Genomic DNA, 14,297 nt, shown 5'->3' with positions numbered 1-14,297 from the left:
TTATCTAAAGAAATTTTGCTATTTCCCTTTCCATACTTCTCTGTACTCCTGGTTTGTGGTTTACAGAAATCTGCCTAAGGATCTGAACATCTGGTTTTGCATAGGGTCCCACAAAGCCTTGGGTCAGTTTTTTCAAATTTACATAGGTAAACTTAGGTATCATACTATGATTGCAAATTTGGGGAGTTGTTGTCCAAAACGTTAACATATTGGAATAACATCCATGTTGATGAGTAATCAAACATATATGCCAATATGTACATACATGCAATCATGCATTTATTTTGTTTTCAGAGACCCCTTAAATGAGACCCCACACTTAATAGTGAAGATTTAAAGTTATTTCATTTAGTCAGATCTCTTCTTTGGGATAGAATTAAGACATTATTCCCAAATGAAATTAGATCTTTGTCATCTTTAGATCTCCTAAAGAGATAAAAATAATTTTCTTATTAGAAAAATGGTTTATAGAACATGTAGCAATACTTGTAGACTTGTTTGAAAATAAAGTTGACTTTCTTGTGCTTATCTACTATATAATAAGTCAGGATCTTTGTTTCCAGATGAGTGTTCTTTAAATATGAAAGTGAGATATTAAAGATAAGTATTTCTTTATGTGAAGATGTTCTCTCCAACACACAAGTCTGTGTGTTCTTTTCCTAAGGATATAATTTGTAGAACATTAACATGTTAATATGCACCACTAAAAATTTTCTCCTTACATTTTCCCTTTGGCCATGGTAATGTTCAATACATTTGAAATGCATGAATCATACCCAGGAGGTTTGATAACAGCTGTAAATAAGCAAAAAAATATGTATTTTATACAGAAATTGGAAATATGAATGAGTTTTCTGGTAGGTGTGATTGTTTTAGAGTAATCTGAATTCTAGGGTAACTATGGTGTGATGGAAAGTGAAAACATTTATGTGAAGCTTAGCGTTTTCAATACACAACTGGCATCAATTTGTATCTGCTCGCTTGACATGGAGGCTCTATGATATAGTTGAAGTGTAATAATTTATTGATTGAAAACAATGATTATTTCAGGCAGAAATCATTTGGATAAAGTTTATTTGTAGCGCTTAATGTAGTTAAGACAAGGAGGGGTGCCTGGGTGGTTAAGTCGGTTAAGTGACTTCGGCTCAGGTTATGATCTCACGGTCCATGAGTTCGAGGCCCTCATCAGGCTCTGTGCCCACAGCTCAGAGACTGAAGTCTGCTTCGGATTCTGTCTCCCTCTCTCTCTCTGCCCCTCCCCCACTCATGTGCTGTCTCTCTCTTTCTCAAAAACAAATAAACATTTAAAAAAATGTAGTCAAAACAAGGTATAGTATGGGATTACTAGTGAAAAATCTATTCCTAATGTAATTTTCATTGTAAAAAGATTGTATGAACAAAAGAAGGAACAATTGAAAAGGGTTTGGGTATATCAAGTGCTTCTAAACTGAAGATGACAGCTGGCTGTTACCCGTACTGACAGCTTAACTCAAAGTTCAGCATAGGGAGACTTGGGGACCTTATGTTACAAAAAGGTGGAAGAATTTTAAGAAAATTAAAGTTACAAGTAACGGAATGGATTGTAATGGGGATTCATGGAATTTCCTTCTCTTGAGGTCTTTACCAGTAGAATGTTATATCAATAACCTGAGTTTTATTTTATTTTATTTTGTTTTATTATTTTATTTTATTTTATGTTATTTTATTTTTTATTCTCTACCTCTCTTCTCCCTCAAACCCTCATTACTACTGCCTTGGATTTAAAGACCTGAGAATAGAGCTTCCAGTGGTTTTAAAATAATTCTACAGGGGAGCATGCGTGACTTAGTCCTTACGCATTTGACTTTGGCTCACGTCATGATTTCACAGTGCATGAGCTCCAGTCCCATTTTGGGTGAGCATGAGCCCCACTTTGGGTAAAACATGAGCCCGGTGGGGCACCTGGGTGTCTCAGCTCAGGTCATGATCTCCTAGTTCCTGAGTTCGAGCCCCACATCCGGCTTGGTGCTGTCAGCTTGTCATTGAGAAGCCTGCTTGGGATCCTCTGTACCCCTCTCTCTGCCCCCTCCCCCACTTGCACTCTACCCCACAAAATAAATAAATAAATAAATAAATAAATAAATAAATAAAACATGAGCCCGTAGCGAGCCCCACTTCTCTCTCCCTGTCTCTCTGCTCCTCACTCATTTGCACCCTCTCTCTCAAAAATAAAATAAAATAAATAAAATACAACAAAATAAAATAATTCCATTACAAAATACTTTAATGAATTTATTATAATGAATTTGTGTTCTGGATTTTAAGCTTTTCTCATGGACTTACTGTTTTGTTTTGTTTTGTTTTACAGAATTGTATTTGTATTTTATAATATTACAACAAGCAGAGTAAAATTTTAAATTAAAAAATTTAAAAAAACCCAAATTCTCAATAAATCCAAGTTTTTCTTCAACCATAATTTCTATTCATGTATTTCAATACACAAACATACTATTTTCAGAGCCATAATTACTGTATACATAACGAATAGTGATTTGTTTTTTTTTACTTAACATTTTATCATAAACAGTTCCCCTGATTCTTTTTTTTTTTAATTTTTTTAATGTTTATTTATTTTTGAGACAGAGAGAGACAGATCATGAATGGGGGAGGGGCAGAGAGAGAGGGAGACACAGAATCGGAAACAGGCTCCAGGCTCTGAGCCATCAGCCCAGAACTCGACGTAGGGCTCGAACTCACAGGCTGCGAGATCGTGACCTGAGCCGAAGTCAGACGCTTAACCAACTGAGCCACCCAGGTGCCCCAGTTCCCCTGATTCTTAACTGGTTTTTGTATTCTTTTAATGGATAAACTCCTTTGGATTTCTTCTCTAACCATACTCCTTCCCAATTTTCCTCATCTCAGCCAAATGGCACCACATCTACCCAGTTTTTAAAGCCAAAAAAACCTAGAAACACCCAGTTCTTAATATCCCGCCTGCCACTGTCCTTTCCTGAGCCTCCCTGGCTTTTATCTGTACAACCTCAGAAGCCAGATAAAACCAGCCTCCCTCCTTCATTCTTGCTCCAGCCAGTTAGTTACCCGTTTTTCACACAGCCATCAAAATATTGTTTCAAAAACATAAATCACACATCACTCTTCTTTTTAAGTCTTCTGTAACTGTCCGTGGCACTTGAATAAGATCCAAATTCCTTACCAACACTTACCAGGCCATGCAAGATATGAGCTCTGCCTTCTTCTCGAAACCCATCTTCCTCTATGAATTTGTTCATTCATTCATTCATGCAAAATAGTTATTGATGTTTTCTTATGTTTCCATGACTTTTAAAAATTAACTTTACTTATGTATTTTGAAACAGAGAGCATGAGCAGGGGAAGAGCAGAGAAGAGACAGAATCCCAAGCAGGCTCTGCATCATCAGCACAGGGCCCCACGCGGGGCTCAAACTCACGAACTGTGAGATCATGACCTGAGCCAAAATCAAGAGTTGAACCCTTGACCGACTGAGCTACCCAGTTTCAGTAACTTTTTAAGGTGCTTAAGATAGAGAAGTGAATACAACAGTACCTTGTTTTCTGAAGCTTAATTTGATTGTACACGAATGTTTTCGCCTCACAGTCTTTGCATTTGTTTCTCCCTCTGCTTTTGGGATATTCTTTATCGGAGACAGTTATATTTAGATAGATGCAGATATGCATGTACCTATCTATCATTATAGCCAGTGTACCTAGGACTCCCCAGCCTGTGTTTTCTAAAGCCATGTTGATCTTCTTGGAGTGTACTTGTAAAGGCGAAATGAGTTCAGGGAGCCTTGCGTGGCTCAGTTGGTTGAGCGTCTGACTCTCGATTTAGACTCAGGTTATGATCTCACAGTTGTGAGATGGAGTCTGGCCTCAGGCTCCTTGCTGAGGACGGAGCCTGCTTAGGATTCTTCCTTTCCCTCTCTCTCTTCCCCCTCCTCCCTGTCAAAATAAAATAAATAAACATTAAAAAAATGAGTTAACGCTGAATGAGTTAAAGAATACAAAGCCCTTGGGGCGCCTGGGTGGCGCAGTCGGTTGAGCGTCCGACTTCAGCCAGGTCACGATCTCGCGGTCCGTGAGTTCGAGCCCCGCGTCGGGCTCTGGGCTGATGGCTCAGAGCCTGGAGCCTGTTTCTGATTCTGTGTCTCACTCTCTCTCTGCCCCTCCCCCGTTCATGCTCTGTCTCTCTCTGTCCCAAAAAAATAAATAAACGTTAAAAATTTCTTTTTTTTAAAAAAAAGAATACAAAGCCCTTACCTCTAATTGTGATAGAGCCATAAGACAAATGTTAACTATCATTTTGATTTTATTATCATTCTTGTCAATTAAATATTTTCACAATCGTCCCAGAGATTTCTGAGGCTCAGCTGCCTGTGGTGTGACCAAACTACAAAATGAGCTTCTCTGCAAGAATCCTAAGCCACAAAATACATTTCCAAGAGGCTGCAAGATTATTTCCTTCTAGAGCCAGTGCTCTGCAGTGCAGCATAGTACAAATAGCCCCAGCTTCATGGTGTGGTTTTTGTCATGAATACCAAGTGGAAAATAATTTAGAGATGTTCTTTATTGGAAACAAATTTTGACCCTTTGGTGCATTACATTCACAGTGTTTCCACTGAAAAGTGTTTAAACTTTTATTATTGCATTTATCACATTGTATTATAGTCACGGGTAGGGTGACCATACTTCCTAGTTTATGCCTGTTGTCTTGAAGTACCATCTGGTTTAGCATTTTAGCACTCTCCAAAGTGTCCTGGTGTAGACAATAAACTCTGTAGTCCCCCAAGTTATGAGGCAGGTGCCTGGCTGGAGAGGCTGAGGAGCACTGGGGTGGTCCTGAGGCCAGTGTGCGTCTGCTTGGGAAATTGGTGAGGCCGGTGGCACTAAGACGTCTGGCCGAGTCACACACAGAGAAGGCCTTGGGGGGAAACTAAGGCACGGATGGCGAGAGGCAGAATCAGTGGAGGAGTAAGAAGGGCCTCAAAGACTGTGGCTAAGCACTCTCGGGAGAGGATTCCTCCCCCCGTGTCTGTTCCAAAGACACCTATTCCGAGACGGTGAGAACTGCTGAAAACAGAAGTGTATTAGCGACCTGCATCTTGGTGAAGAAATGCAGGCAAGAAGACCTAAGCTAGAAGATGCCTTGGAGCCCTTAACCTCAGTGAGGTGTGATTCTCAGTGAGGGATTCTGAGAAATATTCAGGTGGGGGATAGGGGAGGATTTGTACGGGTCTTAATCAGCAGTACAAGATTTAATTCGGTATAGGATAATTTTAGTTTTGAGAATTCCAACCATAGGACCAATTACAGTCTATCAATTTACAAAGAATAGTTGATAAATAGAACCCCTCATGTCCTAGCAAGGACATGGACAGACAAGAGGAAGATTTTCTGAACAGGCAGTACCTTGGTTATTTAATTCTAAAATTGTACTGTGGAAGATTTTTAAAATTGAAACAGGATGATTTTTTTTTTTTTTATATCCAAGGCATTTTATTAAAGTACTGAGAGGTTTTTGGATATGTGGTTTGAGAATACTTATCAATCTCAGTGTTCCTTCGACAGCTATTTATTTAGATCCTACAATTTTTCATGCACTGTGTAAGTGATCATGACAATATGTGTATTTATGCTGCTATTTCTTCTACATCAAACAATTTTTTTAATGTTTATTTATTCTTGACAGACAGAGCATGAGTGGGGGAGGGGCAGAGAGAGGGAGACACAGAATCTGAAACAGGCTCCAGGCTCTGAGCAGTCAGCACAGAGCCCCGCACAGAGCCAGACGTGGGGCTTGAACTCACGAGACAGTGAGATGGTGACCTGAGCCGAAGTCGGATGCTCAACCGACTGAGCCACCCAAGCGCCCCTCTTCTACATTTTTTATGTTGAGGACTCTCCCAAAATATTAGCTCAGCTTTTATCTCTGAGCCCTGCATTATATTGCATTTCCAAACTAACTGCTGAATAACAATTCACATAACTGTCCTCTATGTACTTTAAATCCGAGCAAAAGGGAACTCATTCTCTTCCTCTAATCACCACTTTACCCCCAGCCCAAGCAAACGTGTCCTTGGTTTGTGTCCATCTATCTGTAACAGCAATACCTTCTTCAGACTATTTGGAGTAATTTTTACCTCTTTCCTCTTACATCCAACAGCCGGTAGCTCGCCAAGGTGGTTTGCTTTCAAAAGGTCTCCCAAATCTTTCCTCCATCCCCAGCCCCACGACGCTGAAGGTCAGCCATCCACCATATTTCACTTGCATGGTTACAGCGGCCTCGCCACTGATTGCCGGGAATGTACCGCGTTCTGTTGCATTTCGACTTCATAGTTTAGACTGGCTTTCGAAAGATCTTCCTGAATTAGGGATCAGAAATGACACCGTTCTTCACGAGGCTTTCCAATTGCCTACAGAAATAAAGTGCCGACTCTCTATTTTAGCTTACTTTCTCCAATCTGTATTTTCCGGCCCTCTTTGCTGCTAACTCACTGCTCGCACCCTGCCATCAGTTCCAGCAGATTAGTGGCCATTCCGTGTCCCTCCTACACGTTAATGTTTCCATGCATTTGATCATGCTGTCCCCCTCCCCCACCCAGCATGATACTTACTGAAGTAATAGTCATCCTTCACACTCAGCCAGTGAGTGTTAATTGTTCACTCTTTCTAAACCGCTACTTTTTTTTTTTAAAAGATCTTTTAACACATTTTCTTCTGTTCATTAAAGTTAATAATATACAAGATGTACTTGAAGGTCAGCCTCTCTTGATCCCTGTAAATGTTCCCGCGAACCTCCAAAAGTCTCATAACTTCTCCAGACCTCTGCCAAACTGTGGTGTTATATATGAAGTATTACAGAACTGTATGGATTATCATTGCCTTCCTCCACTGAAGCCTTTGATCATAAGGGACAGTTTTCTTCATTTTTCTCTCCTTCCTCGCACCTAGTTAATTCCTTCCTTGCACAAAATGAGCTGTCTTTAAAGGCTTACTTGAATATTTAAATTAAAACTTCACTGTAATGTAATATAATGCCGCAGATTAGGTACTGGGGAGGAGAAGAGGGGGAAGGTACAGTGAACTTGAATATGTGAGAAATGAGATTTCCCTTAAATGGTGAGAAAAGCGCAAAATGCTTCAGAATGACTTTAGGCCATTCCTGTAACATGATCAGCCATATGAAAGTTTTAAATGAATTGATGTAATAGTCATTGAAAGTATTAGACACTAAATTGTACATCTGAAACTAATATTACACTGTATGTTAACTAACTGGAATTTAAATAAAAGCTTGAAAAAAAGAGAAAGTATGAGAAACATTTTGAGTTAATGAAGAGGGAAACTGGTGAGGAAGGCTAGGGCAAAACATTGCTCCCCTGAACAGTATAAAATAAAAAGGAGAATGGAACCAACTGTCGGCCATACCTAGTGTAAAGTGACTTAAGCTGTCAAATTTTAAATGTGCGACGATCATCTCTATCGAGAGTGTGATGCATTTGGCTATGCTGTTTGATATGATACATAAAGTGTTTGATTCTGGTAACTTCTGTCGCTCTGAGTCCATGATCATCAATCAACTTTCTGTAGGCTGGTAAAGAGAACTCACATGCAGTAAGTTATCATTGCAGCATTTCCTTCAGTTCTAGACTGAAAAATCAATGCCATGGAGAATACATTTGCTTGAGGTCTGTTGATAAAACCACATTTCTGAGGCTGAGAACCAGACCCAGAACCAACAAATTCATCATGGGAATAAATGCTACCCTGGGAACACTGTTCCAAAGGCATTGGATTTCAACTAATCTAATCTGAGCTTGACCTCACTCAAGAGTTTTTCATTTTTCTGGCTTATTATTGACAAGGGCCATAATCTTTTTTGAATGGCCTTTTGGAAAATACTGTGGATTATTTTCTTTGTTGAAGATTAAGGGAAGGAGAAAATACGTATAGATATTTTGAGGTATGTAGTAAAAACAAATCTCTCCAAAGTGAAATGAAATGAATAACTGAATTCTTCATAAATATGATTACCTACATCGGATACTGCAGTCCATTTTTAGAGGAAACTCGTAATGAAGCTGCTAAATTTCAATAACACAAAAATGGACACATATTAAAAATGGTGTATATAGGGGCGCCTGGGTGGCTCGGTCGGTTAAGCCTCTGACTTCGGCTCAGGTCATGATCTCGTGGTCCGTGAGTTCGAGCCCCACGTCGGGCACTGTGCTGACAGCTCGGAGCCTGGAGCCTGTTTCCGATTCTGTGTCTCCCTCTCTCTCTGACCCTCCCCCGTTCATGCTCTGTCTCTCTCTGTCTCAAAAATAAATAAACGTTAAAAAAAAACAATTAAAAAAAAAAGAAACAAAAATGGTGTATATAATTTTTGAGCATTTTAGAGATGCAATAAATGATCTCATGGCCTCAGGACTGAAAATGACATTTGCTTTGGGAGACACTCACTGCAGAGCGATGTGATATGAGAGTGTGCAGGTATATACACACAGCTACTCTGTTTTGCCCTTTTGATTATCCTCTTAGTAAGAGCAGCGGCCTTGATAAACTTTTCTAGATGTGTCCACTCTTCGGTGCTTTTTCTCCGGCTGCCCCCAGAAGAAGCACAAGCCGATTCATTGCAAGTCTGGTACTGGTCAGAGTGTCTCTCTCCTCAGGTTGCCTAATTCACAGCTCAGAAGAGATGACTCCTTTGAAATCGTTCAAGGTGAAAGCATTCTTTGTTCATGTTTCGCTTCGATACAAATTGGCAAGCATGCATTCTATCCAATTATTACCAAGGTAATAAGGTAGTCTTCAGGTGTCTCTCATACCCTCAAACCTTCACTATGCTTTCGTTGGAAGAAATTCCTTTTGCCTGAACTTTTTCAGACAGGCTTTTACATAAGACAGTAAAGTCTGCTATTGCTTTCTTTTGCAGTTAAACACCAAAGCAAAACTACACATTGCATTTACCATCTAATAACTAACCATGTTCAGTGGCTTGGTTTTAGCTGATCATCGTTTGTTTTTTTTTTTTTTTTTAATTTTTTTTTTCAACGTTTATTTATTTTTGGGACAGAGAGAGACAGAGCATGAACGGGCGAGGGGCAGAGAGAGAGAGGGAGACACAGAATCGGAAACAGGCTCCAGGCTCTGAGCCATCAGCCCAGGGCCTGACGCGGGGCTCAAACTCACGGACCGCGAGATCGTGACCTGAGCTGAAGTCGGACGCTTAACCGACTGCGCCACCCAGGCGCCCCTGATCATCGTATTTTTAAACATAAGCACATAAGTTAAGTATAAAAGGGTGGGTTAAGTCAGATCACAACCTTTCAACTTAATTTAAAAACTTGATTATAAAATTGGGTCAAGCCGATGGCTAAGAAGTATTTTCCAAAAGTGAAAAATTATTTCATTTTTCAAAAAACACTTCACCTTAATTCTTAAAAACCAACCAACAAACCAACGAAGAAAACAGCACGTAACCTGAGATCCTACAATTCTTGTTTATCTTCATTTTTAAAACAAATCCGGGAGGAGAGACATTAGTAAAGAGGTTGGCTTAAAAAGGTTCCCTTTGGGTTGATGGGGGGCAGGAGGGAGGGGAGGGTGGGTGATGGGTATTGAGGAGGGCACCATTTGGGATGAGCACTGGGTGTTGTATGGAAACCAGTTTGACAATAAATTTCATATATTGAAAAAAAATTAAAAAAAAATGAAACATTAAAAAAAAAAGGGTCCCTTTGGAAAGCATCAACAGCTCACATATTGAAAAAGTGAGTAGCCACTTGCAAAGAGAGTGAAAACCGTATCTCAGGGACGTGCGTCCCCAGAACTTAACATATTTCTGATTCAGACTTTTAAACTGTCAATACCCAAGAGACAACGCCACTGACGTGTACCTGACACTAGGTTCGCCAGTTAATTTCTTCCCGGGAGAGTGGTTTTGGGCGACAGAGTGGCGTCCGGGCTTCCCAGGTTGTTGCACTGACAAACTGCAGCGGTGGTAAAGTCAAGGAGCCTGACAAAATCTCATTAATCATTTTAAATTAAATCCAACCTTCCTGTCCGACCATGCCGAGAAGAAAGCCTTTTTCTTTTCTTTTCTTTTCTTTTTTTTAAGCAAATGAAAATTTTCCCGGTAAAGATTTGGTATCTTTCTCTTGTTGGTCTTTAATTCAATTAGACAAAAATAATATAAAACAATCCACTTTTCTAAGCTTGAAAACAAAACATTTGTCCAGAAATGATTTAACAGATCAACCAAGTGTCTTTTAAAAATAAAACAAATTTTGAGTAAAAATACATGGAAACATTCTGAGGGGAAACTATACTAGTTGACTTAGGGACACCATTTATCTTTATTTTCTGGACAGTTCAATGAATTTCTTTAGTTCTATCTGAAATATATGATCCTTAATACTATTTGAAAGAGGAAATAAGAAAAAAAAGCATTATCCATATTTTGATATATTTTATTCCAGTCTTTTTCCATTCATAGATTTTTGCAGTGTTTTACACAGTAACTTAATGTGTGTGTGCACGCACATATATAGGAACACATATACATATATTTATAATTTCATATCCTTTTGGTATTCATCATTATTTATAATGCTTTCACATATGATTCATAAACATCATAGCTGCACAGTAATACATGGTAAGGATGTATTTTGGTCTATTTGGCCAGTGGCTAGCATAGGTTCTGAGATATGCTGTGCACTGAAATATCTGCTAGTTATTTGTTTTAACAGCCCCAAATTTTGGGCATTCCACAGTTAGCTCCTTTTTTTTTTTTTTTTCCTTAAATTAAAAACAATGACAGAACTAATGGTGTAAGTACTGCCCTTTCCCTATTTTGGATTATTTCCTTAGGATGGCTTCCCACAGTGGACGTATTCAATTATGAATGCTTCCAAAGAAAGTGGGCAGTGAACAGCGTTATTTAAGAAGTTCACTTTAAACACAGGAAAACAGACTCCAATTACAATAAACAAGTTATTATTTTAAATGTTGACTTCTGAATAAGCTCACTCTCATGGAGCACCGTATTTATACTATTGTAAAAAATGTCAAAGCTCCGTGTAGGCAAGTTCAATGACTTAAACTCTTGAAGTTGAAAAAAAAAAGACAATCTTATAGCAATTCACTGAAATATTTAAAATCAGAAGCCCTCTAGAAATGAATATATATCTAGAATACATAGTTGAATTTGTGGTTTTAAATACTTTGAAGAGCTCTAATATATTCCAATTTATAAATTGCATACAACTGAAAACTCCAAGTATCTATTTGTTAAACGGGCATAGTAAAGCCATCTTTTTATGTGCTTATGTAGAAACTAAACCAGATCTAAGATAATTCAGTTGGATTTATTGAGGAACTGTTCTGGGCCAAGGTCTGTGTCAGGTACTGAGGGAGATATACGAATCAAATTTCCACTTGCAAGAATTGTCTCTGGAGGGGAAAGAGTCTAAGAGGACTTTGAGGGACAAATAACATTTCAACAGGTAAATGTGAGGGAGAGGTTACACGCTTTCCAGAAGAAAACAGAGCAAAATTAATGGAAAGATGAAAATACAGGGTTCATCGAGATTAGAGAGTGTTAAAATGTACTTAGGAAAAATCCTGTTGATGATAAATTTGGAGGACTCAAAGGTTTTAAGCATTTTTTCCTTGCCTTCCTTTCTTAAAAAAAAAATCTGTATACTAGAAAACGTAACTGGTGATTGTGTGTAGGAAAAATGCACTAGCAGTACCCCGTTGATATGGTGTGTTCCGGGCTTGAAACAGCACAGCCCTTAGTGGGGATGGAAGGTGTAGACAGGCCTGAGTTGCAGTGGACCATATGTACTCTTGTGGGTTTCAGAAGAGCTCAGATTACACACCAGGCAAGAGGATATTTGGTCAGAGACCATATAAAAGCCATTAGCACTGCTACTAACTAAAGAGCTCAGCCTCACGTGGAAAAGGTGGACTCAAAGAGCCTTGAGTGTAGATGGGGAAAAAAAAAAAAAAAACTACTTGGTTGGGCTGCACCAAACGCAAGCTCAACATCCTTCTTGAAACTCCACTGCCCTAGCTCTTGGGATACCATTCTTCTCTGGTCCTTCTGTCATCTTCACAAACCCTCTTTTCCTCTACCAAAACCTATAATGCCATTTTTCCAAATACTTCTCTCTACTCAAACTTCTTAGAGGAGTTTTCTCCAATACTTCACTTCAAACACATTTTACATGCTAATATGACCCCCAAACTTACATATCCAGCCCTGAGTTTTTGAAGCTCTAGTCTTCTCCAGCTGCGATCAACATTCTATTGATACTTTCAAATACAAAATATCCAAAAGTTGGGATCCTTATCTGTTCCATTTCATTCCACTGGTTGCTTCTCTTAGCAGCTACACCTTTGATAGCGGACCACCAGACCCTTAAATCAAAAATCTTCCTCCAAAATCACTAAATCCTGTCAATTTTCAGTATTTTTTTAATTTATTCCTTCATCCTTTCTAAATCCTCTGCCACTTACCTAGTTCAGGCCTTATAAAAGAAAGGTAGTATTTGAGAGCTTTGATGAATAACTTCTATTCGAGGTGGATCTTAGATGATGAGTAGGGGAACTTTAGATATAGAGGGGAGAGAAGGATCTCTCAGACAGAACAGCTTGTAAAAGGCAAAGACAGACCAGACCACATTTGAGGAATGTTGGAGATGAGGCTTTAAAAAAAGGTAAGCTGAGGCCAGGTTGTGCAGAAGTTTTGTAGAAACGGAGACACTGAAAGACTTTAAACAGATGTACCATAAAGAGTTTGTATTTTACAAAGGTAAACTTGTTTGATCAGAAAGAAGGCCCACCAGTTCCCAACTTCACGCACTTGGAAATACGTGGGGAACATTATTTGTACGTCACAATTACTGGCATCTAGCAGGCAAAATCCAGGAATGTTGATGTCCTTCCTATGCTATAGGGAGCAGTCTCCCATAATGAATATCCTTCCCCAAAAGCCAGTGGGACTTCCCCTGGAAAACACTGAATTTCTAATTGAGTTAAGCATTCAGCAAACATTTGTTATGATAGTTTTTCTTTACTAGAGCATTTAAACATACTTATGTTTTAAAATGCCAGGGATAAATCCCTATTCAGTAAGTATAGGAGAAAAAAAGGCACCAGGGTGGCTCAGTTGGTTAAGCGTCCAACTTTTGATTTCGGCTCAGGTCATGATCTCATGGTTCGTGCTGGGCCTGGAGCCTGTTTAAGATTCTCCCTCTCCCTCTGCCCCTTCCCTGCTTGTGTTCTCCATCAATAAAAACATCGTTGTTAAAAGGATTAAAAAGTATTGAAAAGAATACTGCCCAATCAAAGAGGGTTCTACTTCAAACGATGGCCAAATAGCTCTTCCTTGAACAGATAAAACCACAAACTCTGGACAAAATATGGAAATCCACTACCTGAAAGTTATGGAAAGCAATCCGATACAGGCTGATCCTACAGAGGAGAGAATGCTTGGAAGATGGCGGCATTGGATGAGTTTTCCCATTTTTATATTTTCTGCATGAGGGTGAGTCCCCAGTCTGCATCATAGCCTATGGTTTCACTGACTTGAAGAACCAGGGGACAGAGTTTGGGGCAACAGCAGTTGCTAGAAAATTAAGAAAGAAATAATGGCAAGAAAAGAACCAGAGAGGGCCCTGGTTTCTGTGTAGGAACTGTGCCCCAAACTCTGGCTTCCCTCTGAAGTCTGTACAGACAAAAAAAGATGCCAGGTTAAAGAAGTAAACTGATATCCGAGCTGCCACCAACTTCAGGGGAGTGAGAGCTTGCAACTGAGCTCTGCCAGTTAACTCCCAGCTTAAAAAAAAAAAAAAAAAGTTATTTGGAGAAATATATCATAATCCAGGGTTTCACCATATTTTATTCACCGTGTCCAGGGCAAAAACTAAATTACTAACATATGAACAAACAGGAAAATACAATCTATTCTCAAAAGAAGAGACAGTCAAAAGGATGAAATGAGCAGATAAAGATTTAAAGCTGCTATTTAACAATGTTCAAGGTTGTAAGGGAAAATGTGCTTGTAGTAAATGAAGACAGGAAATCTCGGTACAGAAATGTAAATTATAAAGAACCAGAAGGAATTTCTAGAACCAAAAAACATCATGATTAAGAGAAAAAAAGTTGATTGAATGGGCTTCAAAGAAGGACGATTACAGAAGAGTCAGTGACCTAGAATATAGATCAAGAGAAATAATCCAGTTGGAGAGGAAAAAAAAAGATAAAAAA

The sequence above is a fragment of the Herpailurus yagouaroundi genome, unplaced genomic scaffold (assembly GCF_014898765.1).
Source record: "Herpailurus yagouaroundi ecotype Mexico unplaced genomic scaffold, PumYag 28, whole genome shotgun sequence".
Taxonomy (NCBI): domain Eukaryota; kingdom Metazoa; phylum Chordata; class Mammalia; order Carnivora; family Felidae; genus Herpailurus; species Herpailurus yagouaroundi.
The sequence above is the reverse complement of the archived record's forward strand: the minus strand, read 5'-3'. Positions refer to the sequence as shown.